At 41.9% G+C, this 16,901-nt stretch overlaps 1 protein-coding gene across 1 annotated transcript in view; it reads left to right on the top strand.

Annotated features, from left to right (window-relative positions):
- Positions 1-16,901, top strand: part of lrmda (leucine rich melanocyte differentiation associated) — an 889,883-nt gene that overhangs the window by 588,966 nt on the left and 284,016 nt on the right. The window lies entirely within an intron of this gene.

The following is a 16,901-nucleotide window of genomic DNA, read 5'->3' as shown; positions in this document are numbered from 1 at the left end:
CGGAGGTAGTTTCTTTCCGTTTTGAAATTGATGAGGTCTGATATAGCATCCACCATAACCTCTGCAGGGCATGTATAAGACTGTGTTTAATTGCCTTCATCATTCCGATTGTCTGATGACCAAAAGTGCAGGTCACCAATTACTGCAGCTGTGGCCAGATCTGCAGATAATTGGATTTTTTGTTGCAGAGCTGATGGCATAATTGGATATTTTTGTTATTTATTTTCAAGCTTTGAAGTTCTTCATTCTGGGAGACATTATGGCATTCATGAAGTGAAAGGATATTTTTATGTCAATTTGTGTTTTTTTGAATATAACATTTGAAAATCAAAGCAGTTGACAACAATCTTGTGATTATCCAACACCTAGCCTATGAACCAGAACTTGTATGAACATACTGAAGATCATGTTCATTTTGAGTCCAGTTACATTGCAACTCAATGAAAACATGGCAGCATAACCGCGCACAAACACAGAAATTGTTGGAAAAGCTCAGCAGCTCAGACCCTACCTCAGACCCACAGCATAATCATGCTTCAGGGTTCCAGTCTATTCTAGAACATAGCCTTTTAAGTCCCTTCAGAAAGTTACCTTACAATGCTTTACCTTAGCATGATGTGGTATCCAATTAGTGCCAAGGAAGATTATAAAATTATTTGAATTTTTTTTACAAATTGACTGCTTTGCTTCCTGTTTGGGGAAAAAAAATCATGCAGGATAAATGACCAGGTGATGTAGATTTATGGTGGGGAGATATGAGGAACACATCTTTCCTCAGAGTGGTGAAAAACTGGAATTCACTCCCTGTAAGTCCTGAAAAATTGAATTATAATAGTTCGGCAGTTGTTTATGACGAGCACAGACTCAATGGACTCGGAGGCCTTTTACTGTGCTATAGGTTTCTGTGACTCTATGGCTCATCCCAATTTACATTTCCAAACCTATGTACAGGCTATGAATTGAAAGCAGAGGCATGGTACAAGAGCTAGCTTTTGGAAATACATTCTATCCTGTTTTGCCTCATGTTCCAAACTTCAGAATTGATATATACACCAACAAGTCTTTACACACTTCCATATTTGCAATGAAACTATATCCAAAATGTGACTGGGGTTATGAATGCCTGGACACCTGTTTTCTCCTGGCAGTCAGGAGAATAATAGAATTCTTGTTGGCTACATTATGCATTCTCTAATGGTAACTTCAGTAAACCCCTTCTACCCAAAGAATATATAACACCAGGCAGTATAATTTGCTCCTTAGAAGCCTAAATGTTTGTGCATTGTCAATTTTCTAGGAAAAGTGCAATGGAACATTGCTCCTTGGAACCTAAAAGCCAAGGCTGTAGTGGGCCTTTTGAGAAGGTTAACCTTGTAATGTTCAAAACATGTATCTCAGAACCATTAGAATAGGAAGGATCATAAAGACTGTGTTGAGTATTGCATTGAAATTGATACTGGCATTGAGTAATACAACCGAAGCAACTTTAGGTGTTTCTTCAGAATCAGTGCCACTATGCAAGTTGAAATTGCACCGTCCAATAATATCCAAGAATATGCTGAAAGTAAATGGAAGTGATTAATACTAATGCTGAAGATGGTGTCGCTCAGGAATTGGAAAGCAAATCCTAAGATAAAGTTGTGATAGAATAGTGAGTCAACGTTTGTCAGAAAGCCCAAGGTCCCACTGCATTGACTGAAAGCAGATACTGAGTCAGACAGTAAGCTCCCAGGCAGGAATTTACTGATGGTGACTGTAGTGAGTGTAACAGTTAATCCCGACCCCTAGAATCCCTACAGTGTGGAAACAGGCTCTTCGGCCCAACAAGTCCACGCCAACCCTCCGAAGAGTATCCCACACAAACCCAATCCCCATTACTCTACATTTACCTCTGATTCATGCACCTAACCTACACATCCCTGAACACTATGGGCAATTTAACATGGCCAATTCACCTAACCTGCACATCTTTGGACTATGGGAGGAAACCCACGCAGACATGAGGAGAATGTGAAAACTCCACACAGACAGTCTCCCGAGGTTGGATTCACTCCCGGGTCTCTGGTGCCGTGAGGCAGCAGTGCTAACCACTGAGTCACCATCCCGCTCTGTCTGACAGACATAAACAGGAGTGACAGAGGTTCTGTTCACTCTGAGAGCTGGCTCTTAGGAAGCTGGACCAGTGTCAAGTATCACGCATATGTAAATAAAGGCAGACTTGGTGATGGGATACCACCCTGGCCTCTGTGGAGTGATTTTAGGTGCCATTCAATGAACTGATAATAGGACAGCTGTTCCATGTAGCATGGTGTTTGGACTATCAAAGCTGCCAACCTATTCACAGCCTAATCAAAGGCACACTGGAAGGCCAAGTAAGCATTTATAGAATCATAGAATTTCACCTTATAGAGGGAGGCCATTCGACTCATTGTGACTGTACAAGCTCCCAAAAGAGCTACTCAGCTGGCCCCCTTCACCAGTCATATCTCCACAGCCCTCTACATTTGTCACTTTCAAATGTATATCCAGCACCTTTTTGAAACCATGTATGGAATCCGTCTCCATTATTTTCCCAGGAGGTGCATTCCAAATCCTAACAAATCTCTGAGTAAGTAAGTTTCTCCTTAATTCTTTTAAGTTTTAAGGACCAGGCAGACAGTCCCAGTGATCAGTGGGATGAACTTGTAGTGAAGTTGGAGCCACAAAGGTAACCATTGTCACTGATCCACGGAGTGGCCTGAAAGGAATATTCCCCAGGAACTTGTTGAGATACCGTCGCAATTTACCTGTTTCCCTATATCTGCTGATACTGTAGCCTGCCAGGAGAAAGTGAGGAATTGCAGATGCTCGAGATCAGAGTAAAAAAGTGTGATGCTGGAAAAGCATAGCCAGTCAAGCAGCATCCGAGGAGCAGGAAAGTTTACGTTTCGAGCATAAGCTCCTGATAAAAAGCTTACGCTCGAAACGTCAATTCTCCTGCTTTTCGAATGCTCTGAGCCGACTGTACTTTTCCAGTACCACACTTTTTTGACTGTAGACTGCCAGTGGAGTCCAAAAGTGGCTCTTAACTTACCAAAGAATTAGTTATACTATTACTGTTTCCATGTCTGGGAATATGTCACAGTGGTTTTTCGGCTTGGCTCCACTTTGGTGTTGAAATCCAGCCCATAGAAACATAGAATGAGTACACCACAAAAGAAGACTATTTGGGCCGTTGTGTCTGAACTTGGATTCTAAGTCTCATTCCCTCACCTTTTCATTATTGCCCTGTATATCTTTCCTCTTCAGGTAATTCTGTAGTTCTCTGTTGAAACCCACAATTTAGTCTGCCGTCACTACACTCTTAACTGGTACATTCCAGGTCCTAACTACTCAATATGTAAAAAATGATTTTCCTCCTGTTGTCAAAGTTTCTTGCCATTTTCCATTAAATACATGTCTTCTGGTTCCCAATTCAATCCACCAATAGTGAACAACTCTCCCTATATCCTCTACCTAATTTGGACACTTCAATCAATTTCCTTACAACCTTTTCTAAGGATAATAACCACATGATCTGTCTGCATTACCCTTTATCCCTGGGAGAATTCTAGCAAATCTATTCTGCACCCATTATAAAGTGTTCACACTCATTTACAGGAGACAATAGCCCAGCTGAGGCCAAACAAGTGAATTTTAATGGTTCTTCATGATCTCCATACTTTTGATTTCTGTATCTCTAGTTGTAAAGCCCAGTATGCCATATGCTTTTTTCGCTACTTTCTCAACCTGCCCTGTGACATTGAACAAATTTACTCATAAACACAGCTTCCGGATCTCCTGGTTCCTGGACCTACATTAGAATTGTATTCTTTATGCTACATAGCCTTTCTTCATTCATCTCAGCAAGTGCATTGCTTCATTCACATTTCCCTGTGTTAAATTTTATCTGCCATGTATATATCCCCAACCTGTTTACGTCCTCTTGAAAGCAAGTGAAAAGCACCTGTTTCCCTCTGTACTAACATCACATGTTGCCTCCAAAATCCTCAAACTATTTACTTACTTGGGCAATGTCTCACTCTGGATGTAATCTCTCCTTCCTGACCATGCGAAGGTTATTCTAATCCTAAAATAACTCCAATGATCCTATAATCACTGCTCCCTAAATATTCTTCAACTGACACATGACTCACCTCATTCCACAGAAGCAGTTTCAGCATTGCCTGTGTCCTCATTTGGCCAGAAACATACTGATGTTGAAAATTCAGAAAATGTTCTCCTTCCTGTCTGATTATCATTCCAAGGAAACTTTCTTGCGTCAATACAGAGATGTGAAATTTTGATTTTTCTTTGTCTTTTCCTGATTTGACCATGAAAAGATATTTTGATAAGCGCATTAATCTGCTCAGTAAGTAGTCAAACATAGCATCTTCATTTTTGATCCTAATCTAATGGATTACTTGTACACAAGTTTCTTGCACTTAATCTAAATCGAACATACAATTGATTATTACTCTATAGTCACAGTTAAATATTTTAAAGATAGTTTATGTTCCTAATGGGACATACCTCGACACGGTCCTGTCCCCATTAGTCCAAGAACTCCTCACCTACGTTCGTGACACCACCCACGCCCTCCAACTCCTCCAGGATTTCCGCTTCCCCGGTCCCCAACGCCTCATCTTCACCATGGACATCCAGTCCCTGTACACCTCCATCCCCCATCACGAAGGACTCAAAGCACTCCGCTTCTTCCTTTCCCGCCGTACCACCCAGTACCCTTCCACCGACACCCTCCTTCGACTGACCGAACTGGTCCTCACCCTGAACAACTTTTCTTTCCAATCCTCCCACTTTCTCCAAACAAAAGGAGTCGCCATGGGCACCCGCATGGGCCCCAGCTATGCCTGCCTCTTCGTAGGGTATGTGGAACAATCCATCTTCCGCAACTACACTGGCTCCACCCCCCATCTTTTCCTTCGCTACATTGATGACTGTATCGGCGCTACCTCGTGCTCCCACGAGGAGGTTGAACAGTTCATCCACTACACTAACACCTTCCACCCCGACCTCAAATTCACCTGGACAGTCTCGGACTCCTCCCTCCCCTTCCTAGACCTTTCTGTTTCTATCTCAGGCGACCGAATCAACACGGACATCTACTACAAACCAACCGACTCCCACAGCTACCTGGACTACACCTCCTCCCATCCTGCCCCCTGTAAAAACGCCATCCCATTCTCCCAATTCCTTCGTCTCCGCCGCATCTGCTCCCAGGAGGACCAGTTCAAAATACGTACAACACAGATGGCCTCCTTCTTCAAGGACCGCAATTTTCCCCCCCGACGTGGTCGACGGTGCCCTCCACCGCATCTCCTCCACTTCCCGCTCCTCCGCCCTTGAGCCCCGCCCCTCCAACCGCCACCAGGACAGAACCCCACTGGTCCTCACCTACCACCCCACCAATCTCCATGTACAGCGCATCATCCGCCATCAATTCCGCCACCTCCAAATAGACCCCAGCACCAAGGATATATTTCCCTCCCCTCCCCTATCAGCTTTCCGTAGAGACCACTCCCTCCGCGACTCCCTTGTCAGATCCACACCCCCCACCGACCCAACCTCCACTCCCGGCACCTTCCCTTGCAACCGCAGGAGGTGCAACACTTGCGCCCACACCTCCCCCCTCACTTCTCTCCAAGGCCCCAAAGGAAAATTCCATATCCGCCACAGATTCACCTGCACCTCCACCCACATCATCTACTGCATCCGCTGCAGCCGGTGTGGCCTCCTCTATATTGGGGAGACAGGCCGCCTACTTGCGGAGCGATTCAGAGAGCACCTCTGGGCCACCCGGACGAACCAACCCAACCAACCTGTAGCACAGCATTTCAACTCCCCCTCCCACTCCACCGAGGATATGCAGGTCATTGGACTCATCCACCACCAAACCACAACAACCCGACGGTCGGAGGAGGAGCGTCTTATCTTCCGACTGGGAACCCTCCAACCGCAGGGGATGAACTTGGACTTCACCAGTTTCTTCATCCCCCCTCCCCCCACCTTGTCTCAGCCGGATCCCTCCAGCCCGGCACCGCCTTCCTGACCTGCAGTCTTCTTCTTGACCTCTCCGCCTCCATCCTACTCCGACCTATCACCCTCACCTTGACCTCTTTCCACCTATCAAATTTCCAATGCCCCTCCTCCAAGTCCCTCCTCCCTACCTTTTATCTTCTCCTGCTGAACACACTCTGCTCATTCCTGAAGAAGGGCCTGTGCCCGAAACGTCGAATCTCCTGTTCCCTGGATGCTGCCTGACCTGCTGTGCTGTTCCAGCAATAAAGTTTCAACTATGTTCCTAATGGGGCAAGGAGGGGAAGGGAAGTAACATGATCTCTATTCTTAATTGAATCAGGGCACATCAGAGAGAATTAAATGTTTGGTACAGCTTCTCTAGATTAGAATTAGAATTAGGTTTTACAAGTTGCTCTGCTATAACGTGTGTTTTGTTAATGCGAATTTGCTGTAACATGATTGACAAAATTGAGGACATTGTTTTTGATGTGGGAACTTTTAAAGCATGCATTGGCTATAGTGTGATTTTGACCCCATCAGTTAAGTGGTGCTGCTGTTATGTGCTTCTTTTAGAACATGGGGTTACACAAGAATGGAGCTGCCATGTTATAGCACAACTAACTGTATTGTCACATGTACTCAAGTACAGGGTACAGGGGTACAGTGAAAAGTGTACAAAGTCATCATTCCTGGCCTCATCTCAGGTACAAAGGTACCTAGGTACAAAATAGAAATATAAAGAAGTAAGTTAAAATGTTCAATTGATTATAAATCAGAAAAATAAAGAAAGCTCAAAGTTAGACATTCCAGTCCTTCGAAAGCAGTCGCTCCACACTGGGCTTTCCCTATGAGGACACACCATCCTCCGCACCATGCACATTCTTCCCCTGCACTGGGCATGCTCTCCTCTTCCCCCTCCCTCACCCCCTCCCCACCCCAATCCTGTGCCAGGTACACTCTTATCATCTCTGCACCTCCCCACTGCCCCATCGGGCATGTTCTCACCTCCCACTCTCCCACCAGGCATGCTCCCCTTTCCTATACCCCCAATGGGCGCACCCTCTCCCACTCCCCAACCAGGCACGCTCACCCTTCCCCGCCCCCCCCCCCAACTGCCCCACCAGGCTCTCCCCCCACTGCCCCACAGGAAACCCTTGCACTCCCCCCACTCCCCCATGGGCCCGCTCTTCTCTGCACCCCCCCCTCACCCCCCACTCCCCAACCGAACACACACACACCCTCAAAATGCCCCACCGGTCATGCTTCTACCCACCCCCAACTCCACCACCGGGCATGCTGTCCCCCACCCCTCCCCCACCGGGCAGGCTCCCACAATCCCTACTCTCCCACCGGGCAGGCTCCCACAACCCCCACTCTCCCACTGGGCACGCTCTCACAACCTCTACTCTCCCACTGGGCACGCTCCCACAACCCCTACTCTCGCACCGGGCACACTCCCACAACCCCCACTCTCCCAGTGGGCATGCTCCTCCACCCACCAATCCGCCACCGGGTTTGTGATGACCATCAAAGTCTTGCTTCAGCTGCCAGCTGTCACCACAATTCCGCCGTCACTGCTGCCTCCATGATCAACTCTCTCCAGAAGGTAAGTTTAGCGAAAGACACTAATAAACTGAAAAATGGAGGGAAAAAAAGTAGAAAAGAAGGTAAAGAAATAAAACAGATGGGACAGATAAGACCCAGGCTCAGGAGCCCAAACGCTGCCTACTCTGCTGCCACCATCTTCAGGCTTTCATATCAAAGGTTTCCATCAATTTGGTACTGCTTTGTCAAATCAGTGCATAAGAGTCAAATTCAGATCATAACTTCAGTTTGATTATGTTCAGGATTATGTTCCTGTTCAGTCTATCCCAGTTCATGATGGTTGTGAGATTGAACATATCCAGACAACTATAATATCAATAGTATCTGTATGACAATGAGAGAATTCTTGCAACTACAACATACATACAAGTTGTGTGATAAAGTTTTTTTTAATCAAGATGCATTATGATTGTTTGTAAAGTTACCAAGATGCTATAAAATTGTTATGATTTGGGTAGTTCTAGGATCCTGCCCAATATACAAAAGTCATCCATGGCTGTGGTTCAATCCATTTCATTACTCCAATGTCAGATTCTCAGACTTACCAATTGTTGGCTTCCAGTTATTGCAATTCTGTTTAGATGCAATGGACATTGACTAAAAGTATTGCAAAGTTGCAATATATTCTCAGTGGAAATAATCTCCCTGCATATTAATACCAATAGCTCGCTGTCTAATATTGGATTACCGTGTGGTGGTTTGCATTCTATCCATATTGGTTCATCCAGTGAAATTTCTTTTATTGTTCTATCAACAATGTTTCAGTGGGAAGTGAAGCATTCCCAACATAGTTTGACATAACGAAAGGAGAAAGAAAGAAGTGCTTGCATTTATATTGCACTTTTCACAACCACAGGAGGTCTCAAAGTGTATTAAAGTGAATAAAACCATTTACTTATTGTTGTAATAGAACAATGTAATATTATCTTCCCAACTTGGTGGAATATATTATTTTAAAGTTGCAACTTGAATACTTTTATTTACTCAGTTTTAATATATTGCAGATATCTTAAGGAACTATATGTGTCTCAATTAGTATTGATGTTACAATTCAAAAGCATTCATGTAACATGGCTTGTAGATAGAAAAACAAAATAGATGGAAAGTAAAATTAAGACAGCATGGGAATGTAGAAAATTGTAAAATGAGTGAAATTCTACAGGATCTACTTTGAATGGCAGAACTGATTGCAATATATTTATTGCTGGGCTGACACATTGTTCTAGGACTACACATATCCTGTTGACAATTTCATGTCTGTATGGAAAAATAATTAGAAAAACTATAGCTTATGGAGCAAACCAACAAATCACTTCTCAAAGCTTGTATGTATGTGTAGCCGGAATAACATATTTTTAATTGGAGCCATGGCCTTTGTTTCCAAGTGGTTCTTTCCTTTGAAAGCCTGTAAGTAGGCTGAATGTATAATACAGATATGAACAAGTCAACTTTGTTTTCCGCAGCCATTCATATCATGACAGACAAGTATTTCGCTAGGCTTTGTTTTATTCTAGATAGGGAATGGTGTTCTCTACTTCCTCCTCTAACCTCATTATAAATGAACTATTAATGAATTGAAACCTGCAACCCATTCTAAAAGATGAAAGGCTTAACTGCAGTCTAGGTTTGTTCAGTATGTCATTTCAGTTGCTTGATACTCTAATCTTTTGCTATAAATGCTGTGTCTTATGATCCTGTTCCACATCTACCTGATGGAGGAGCAGCGCTCCAAAAGCTAGTGCTTCCAAACAAACCTGTTGGACTATAACCTAGTATTGTGTGATTTGTAAGTATAAAGAAAAAGTGTTTTTCAATCCTTTGAGTGCTGTAATTGATTAAAGTAGACAAATGCCCAAATTGCACTGTAAGTTTTAAGAAAGAAATGTAAATTATAGTTGTGATTCAACACCCAATTGTATTTGCAGACACGTGCACTCAAACATAAAAATACATTAAAAAATTGTGATTGCAGTGGTTGGCACACACTTAGGTCTTAGTTCATAGTCACACTTGCATCTTATAAGATGAAGTAGTGAAATACAGCAGGTCTGTGATTTCATTTTGGTCCACTGAAGAGTTTGAAGATTCTGGAAAATTAAATCTTTGTAGCTCTTGATTGTAGGAATTGGTTTCTCTCATTGCAAGCTGAAAAATGTGTTGCTGGAAAAGCGCAGCAGGTCAGGCAGCATCCAAGGAGCAGGAGAATCGTTTCGGGCATAAGCCCTTCAGGAATGAGGAAGGTGTGCCAAGCAGGCTAAGATAAAAGGTAGGGAGGACGGACTTGGGGGAGGGGGGTTGGGAATGCGATAGGTGGAAGGAGGTTAAGGTGAGGCTGATGGGCCGGTGGGGGTGGAGAGGCCGGGAAGATGATTGCAGGTCCGAGGGTTGGGACTGAGATAAAGGTGGGGGAGGGAAAATGAGGAAGCTGGAGAAATCTGCATTCATCCCTTGTGGTTGGAGGGTTCCTAGGCGCTAGATGAGGTGCCCTTCCTCCAGGCGTCGTGTTTCCAAGGTCTGGCGATGGAGGAGGCCAAGGACCTGCATGTCCTTGGCGGAATGGGAGGGGGAGTTAAAGTGTTCAGCCACAGGGCGGTTGGGTTGGTTGGTGCAGGTGTCCCAGAGGTGTTCTCTGAAACATTCCGCAAGTAGGCGGCCTGTCTCCCCGATGTAGAGGAGGCCACATCGAGTGCAGCGGATGCAGTAAATGATGTGTGTGGAGGTGCAGATTCAGACCGTCCCTACTTCAAAAGTGTGTGTATTAAATGTCCTTATCTAAAAATCTGTATTCTAGCATGTGTCCTGTGAGTTTCTGACCACTATCTTCACTTATGTATCGATAATTAAACTATTGGGTCACGATAGAGACCAATGTTTACCACTTCACTCATCATTTTAATAGAGACTTTTTTTTTTCTCACACTGCTACTTCAGAATTCTAAACTCCAAGGTTCATTGTGAAAGTGACATTGTGATCCAATTTCCTTAATTATTTGGGTAAGGATGAACACAGCAACGATCTGTTACACTTTACGGCCTTGTTAAAGGTGCATCCCAAAAGTTTTTTTTGTATTGCATTATCTAGAAAAGGGGATTAGCTCTCATCCCTGGTGTAATTACTTGTACATTGGGGGTCGATTAGCTCAGTTGATTGGGTGGCCAGTTTGTGATGCATAATTGGTCAAATCTCCACCCACTGGAGTAAAGTAACTGTGAAGGGCTCTCTCCTCACCTAGGCAATCATCACTCTTTAATGAAAGAGCAGTCCGATGGTCTGCGGGACGATGGTAATGTTGCCTTTATTGATAGCGAGGAAAGGTCACCTGATTGCTTGACTCCATTTAGCTTCAAAAGCATTGTCTTTCCTCGCTGTTGTTTTTAAGGTAAAGTGTTCATTCTCTATACACCAGAAATCTATGATTGAATATTGCAACAATGTGACAGTTTGGTCTAAACTAGTAAACAATGTTTTTTCAGGCGGCTATGGGATGGGCAGATAGGGATTGATAATAATGGGAGTGTATCTTCACTAGTCATTCATGCTGAAGATTGGTATGATTCATGTTGATTATCGCGCTGATGGTAAGGAATTTGGGGTTTCCACAAATGTCTTTGCTTATTGTACCACATTTGTTTAATCTGAAGATATCACAGTCTGCCTGGACATACAAATTTACTGTAGCCTTTTAGCATGTCTTAATTTAGCCTAACTGTGTTTCCACATTATATTTATGCGAATGAATGCAATTAACGTAGTCTTACTGTATGAAGAGATAACATGACAATGCCATTCTAAACTTTGAATAAAGTTCTATTTCTATGCCATGGATCTGATGTTAAAATATAATTATAATGAAATTCATTTTGTAATTGTGCTTAAAATGGAAAGTGACGAAAACTGCTATAGAAGTTATGTTATATGGTAGCTTTGCAATTGGAAAACCAGATTAGACTTATGGATTTCCTTACCAACTTCATGTTCAACTAATTTTACTGTATCTTGAATTGCACTGCTTTAATATTCACCCACGCATTACAACATACTGCGGGTGACAGAAATAAATAGTAGTAACTTGTACTGTACTTACCTCCTTGGCAGATGTGAACTCTATTTGATAAAGGCAACAGTTCCAAAACCTGGTGCTGAATTGCTCTGTTTGGGAGCTATTGCACTTGATACAACATTGTTGTTGTTGCTTTAAGTAAAATGTGCAAAGCAAAACAATCAACAGGATATATATTCTTGGGTATGTAAGCCAAAGAATGAGAGGTTACAGACTTTGTTAGCATGTCTGACTTTGCAAAATGGCTCTCTATGCTCTCCAACAGCATAAACTAACACCTGGCAGTGTTGTTAGCACTGCTGCCTCACAGGTTCAATTCCAGCCTTGGGTGACTGTCTGTGGAGTTTGCATGATTTCCTCGTGTTGTCATGGGTTTCCACTAGTTTCCTCCCACAGTTCAATGATGTGCAGATTAGGTGGATGGGCCATGCTCAATTGCCTTGGAGTGTGCAGGCCAAGTTGACCCTCAAATGCACAGTACTGGAAGCTGCAGCCAATATCCTTGGAACTCAAAAAAAGAAACCACTCAAGCTGATTTAGTGAAAATGATAATCAAATTGAAGAACTATTCATGAAAACCCCTAGCATGTGCTGGGAAACGAAGACCAATCTTAGGCTAAGAAATCACTGCAGGAGAGTGAAAGGAGCTTGCGTAGTATCTGTGTAGGATCTATAACACATAGGCCAAGCAATCCAGAAAGCATGATATCTCCATTGATCAGCTGGAAATATCAACTCCTTATATGACTGAACAGGCTATTGGTTGACGTTTGGATCTCTGGGCATATGGAACAGGATATCCCACGAGTTAGTAGAATCAAGACTGCAGGAGTAGTTTACTTTTCTTCTGACTCATCCAGTCATTTGAGACAATTGACCTGAGTGGGAGTCCTGAGACAGATGCCTTCATAATCTGGGTCACTCTGGAGCAATGCTGTGTGGTAGCCACCCCACCATGTATAATCTACCTGATGGTGGTTATTTATCTCCTTAAAGTTCAACTGCTCTCTATGACTATTAAATACCATCTAGCTGAAAATCTCTTAAGCTTCAGTTTACTCTCTGCCAAAACTAAACTGACCACTATAGACACATATGACCTGCAGTATGTGAATAATTACAATAATATTGATCACTCTGCACCAGATTTGCAAGCTTCTTTTGATCTCTTCAATTCACCATTTAGGAGACTCAATCGGTTCTTGAATTTGCTAAAACAAAAACTCATCCATCAATCCAGACCCACTCAGTCAAATATTCAGCCTCCCATACATGCTGAAGGAGATGCTGTGGAACACATTGAGGAATTCCCACACCTTGGTGGTGACCATTCGTGAGGAGATCCAACACCAAATCAGCTGCACCAGCTCAGCATTATGCAGATTGTAGCAGTTGACAACAAAAGTCCTTGTGTACAGAGCCATTGTTGTCATCATCCTCCTGTACTGAAGTGAGACCAGGATTTCCATCAGTGACTCCTCTCTCGTTCTGTGAGGCTAGCACTCAAAACCCACGCAGAATTCATGTCACAGAATATCAGATCAACAAACGATCAAGGAGTTCAAGGGTGCTGTAGTTGTTCACTTGTACAAAGGAAAAGAGCATTAATCTGTTTTTAAACCATAGAGGAGTCTTATTGTTGTGATAGATGGTAAGACACCAGCCACTATTGTACTCAACCACAGCAAGTCAAGTCAATATGTTTCCAGAGGCACTAGTGACATGATTATATTGCCATTCCTTCACTGTCAGTGTGTCAAAATGCTAGAACCTTTTTCCTAATAGCACTCCTGGTTTGTCTACACCACATGGATTAAGGAACTCACTATCTCCAGCTCAAGAGCACTAAAAAGCATTAAATACTTCCTTCATAAAAGGTGCCCATATCATGTGAAAAGATTTTTACAACTTTGCAACAAATACCAAAGAGCAACAGATGGGATCCTACTGTGTCTCTTTTGACCTGACTGAGGCTTTTGATGCAGTCAATATAGAAGTCGTGTTAAAACCTTAAACAAACCTTATATATTCTGAAAGAATTTTATATCTGATACCATAAGACAATATGATATAGGACTATAATTAGGTCATTTACCCCACTGGGTCTACTCCGCAATTCAATTATGGCTGATATGATTCTCAAGCCCATTCTCCTGCCTTCTCCCTGTTACCCATGATCCACTTAGTAAATAAGAGCCTATCTATCTCTGTCTTAAATACTCAACAACTTTCTGCGGCATTGAATTCAAGAGTTACCAATCTCCTTTTAGCATTGACTTGAGACCGCCCCTGAATGTCTGTACCTTCTGAGAACTCACTAAAGTAAGTAAAGCTGCATAAGTAAATGCTGACAAACTATTGAACTGAAAGCACATTTTAAAAAAGACCACTTGCACCATTTCAAAAACTTGACCTGATTGTTACAAACATGTATATGATAATAAGAACCAGGAGGATGACATATCTGGTACACCACTGGAAATTGAATCCAGTGGATGATCTTATAATGTTGCTCATTCATTCCATGTGACTATACCATGATAGAGCATGATAGATTTTCATTATCCTAATTGTTTCTAATATTTACAGTGTTGGTTAACTAATGTGTCATGATATGCTTATTAATTGTATATCAGCTTTGCATTGATTTGCAAAGTTGATGAAAGATTTGTTGCAGTTTTTTATCGAAGTTCCCAAATGTCATTGTCGTCTATTTTGAGAAATCTTTTTAAAATATTGTGCCTCATGAATGACATTGAGTCACATGTTCACATTTATATTAAATACTATATTATAGTTATAAAGTAGTTGTCAATATAGAGCGGCTTATAAAGAGATAAATCAATTTACTTTTATGCTTAATTTTGATTTTGTCTAATGTAATTCTCAAATGAATTAGCAGTTATAACAAGCTATCTTTACTAATAAATGCAAAAGAAAGTTAAGGTTATTTCTTAAAAACTGTTAACATGTACATCTGTCAGTTGCTTTTTTTAAAAAAAAAAGGAACCTCATCTTTGGAGCAAGATAACATTCAATTTGCATGTTAACCTGGGATTGATGAGAGTTGTGTTCTCATGGATAGCTAAACAACTGTCCTAGTTTGGAAAGTGGAACAAAGCCAGATTCCAAGGCAGTGTTTTTTTTCAGCATGAACCAAAGGGTAGACATGCAAGAGATGATTAAATCAGATATGAAATGAGATATTTTATATTGATAGTATTTTTGCATTTGTTCTACAGTGGAGAATTATTATTTTAAACTCCCCTTTTTAAGAAGACATCCCTGATGAAGAGCTTTTGCTCGAAATGTTGACTCTCCTGCTTCTTGGATGCTTCCTGACCGGCTGTGCTTTTCCAGCAGCACACTTTTTGACTCTTATTTCCAGCATCTGCAGTCCTCACTTTCTCCTATTAATATCCTATGCCAAAAGCCTCTTTAATAAGTTTGGTTTGGAGCAATTGTACCCGTAGTGTACTGGCTGTGTTGACATTGTCTTGTGAAATCTCCCTCTGCTTAAACTCCCTTTGTGTATGCAGTCTATTAAACACAAACATGTACCATCCAATGCCAAGCTAGAAAGGTTCTGCCCAGTAACTCTGTTTCTCCTGTTGCCCTCTCCAGAGTGCTGTCTACTTTTAACATTTTCTGATTTTGCCAGCAGGTTTAAGTAAAAAAGACTGGATACATTGATGACAGGAACAGGAAACTTGTTTAGATCAACATTTTAATTTTCCAAAAGGAAATTGCATGTTGTTCTACATGACGTAAGATTAATTTATCTCAAAAATAAATAACAATTGAAATAACTGTTGAAATTTTATGAAATTATATTGTCAATTTTTCTAGACTTCTTTACATTCATTCATAGAATGTAGGTGTCACTGGCTGGAGCTCCATTTATTGCTCATCCCGCGATGTCCTTGAGAAGGTGACAGTAAGTATCCTTCATGAACTGCTGCGCTTCAATTAGATAGACCTATAATACTGTTTGGAAGGATGTTCCAGGATTTTGACCCAATGATGCCGAAAGGATGGCAATATATTTCTGAGTCAGGTTGGTGTAAGGGTTGGAGGGAAACTTGCAGATGCTGGTGTTCCCATGTATCTGCTTTCTTTGTCTTGTTGGATGTTAAGAGTTTGGAAGCTGTCGAAGGAATTTGGTAAATATTTTCAGTGCATGTTGTAGATGGCGCACACTGCTAGTACTGAGGTGGTGGAAGGAGTGAATGTTTGTGGAGCTGGTGCCAGTCCAGGGAACTACTTTGTCCTAGATGCTGTCAAACTCCTAAGTGTTGTTGGAGCTGAACTAATCCAAGAAAGTGGGAAATATTCCATCAGACTCCTGACTTGTGCGTTGTTGACAGTGGAAGGCTTTGGGAGTCAGGAGGTGAGTTACTCGCTTCAGGATTCCTAGCCTCTGATGTGCTTGTGTACAACAGTATTTATATGGCTAGCCCAGTTCACTTTCTGGTCAATTGTAATCTAGAATATCGATATTGACGGAGTTCAGTGACGGTAATGCCATTGAACACCAAAGCTAGATATCCTGAAGCTCTTTTATTGGAGATGGTCATTGCCTGGCTTTTGTGTGGTGTAAATGTTGAATTGTTGAATCCCATTGTTGAATTTGAATATAAACACTGGATGATTATTATTCTGGATATTTATAATAATCATTGTTAATGACCATCAGTAATCAAATCAAATTAACGTCAACAAAAAACAAAATCTCTCTTAACAAAGAATTGAAAAATATTTTTGAAATTTGATCATAGACAAACCATTAATTGTTAATGACTGGTATAGGTAATTCTGATGGAAAAAGGTAACTGTGGATACATTTTAAGTTTGCCCAGGAGGTAGGTGTCAATTATGATGTGCTTTTATATGCAGGACAGCCAGTTGTTAAATTGAAAAAACAGGGTTCACCTTCACATGGAATAGATTTGTTAGAGAGTGGAACAGTACAAGTTTTTATCTTATGAGAGATATTCGAGTTAATATTTCAGGTCCAGTGAACCTTCCTCAAAACCTGAAACGTTAATTCTGATTTCTCTCCAAAGATGCTGATGAGCTTTTCCAGCAATTCTTGTTTTTGGTTCTAATTTCCAGCATCTCTAATTCTTTTGGTTTTTATTTATCTTTTGACTCCATCTGCTCCTTTGTCAGTAAATG

This window comes from Chiloscyllium plagiosum, unplaced genomic scaffold (assembly GCF_037043375.1).
Source record: "Chiloscyllium plagiosum isolate Xiang-an unplaced genomic scaffold, Cpla_swu_hap1 HiC_scaffold_43, whole genome shotgun sequence".
Taxonomy (NCBI): domain Eukaryota; kingdom Metazoa; phylum Chordata; class Chondrichthyes; order Orectolobiformes; family Hemiscylliidae; genus Chiloscyllium; species Chiloscyllium plagiosum.
The sequence above is the reverse complement of the archived record's forward strand: the minus strand, read 5'-3'. Positions and strand labels throughout refer to the sequence as shown.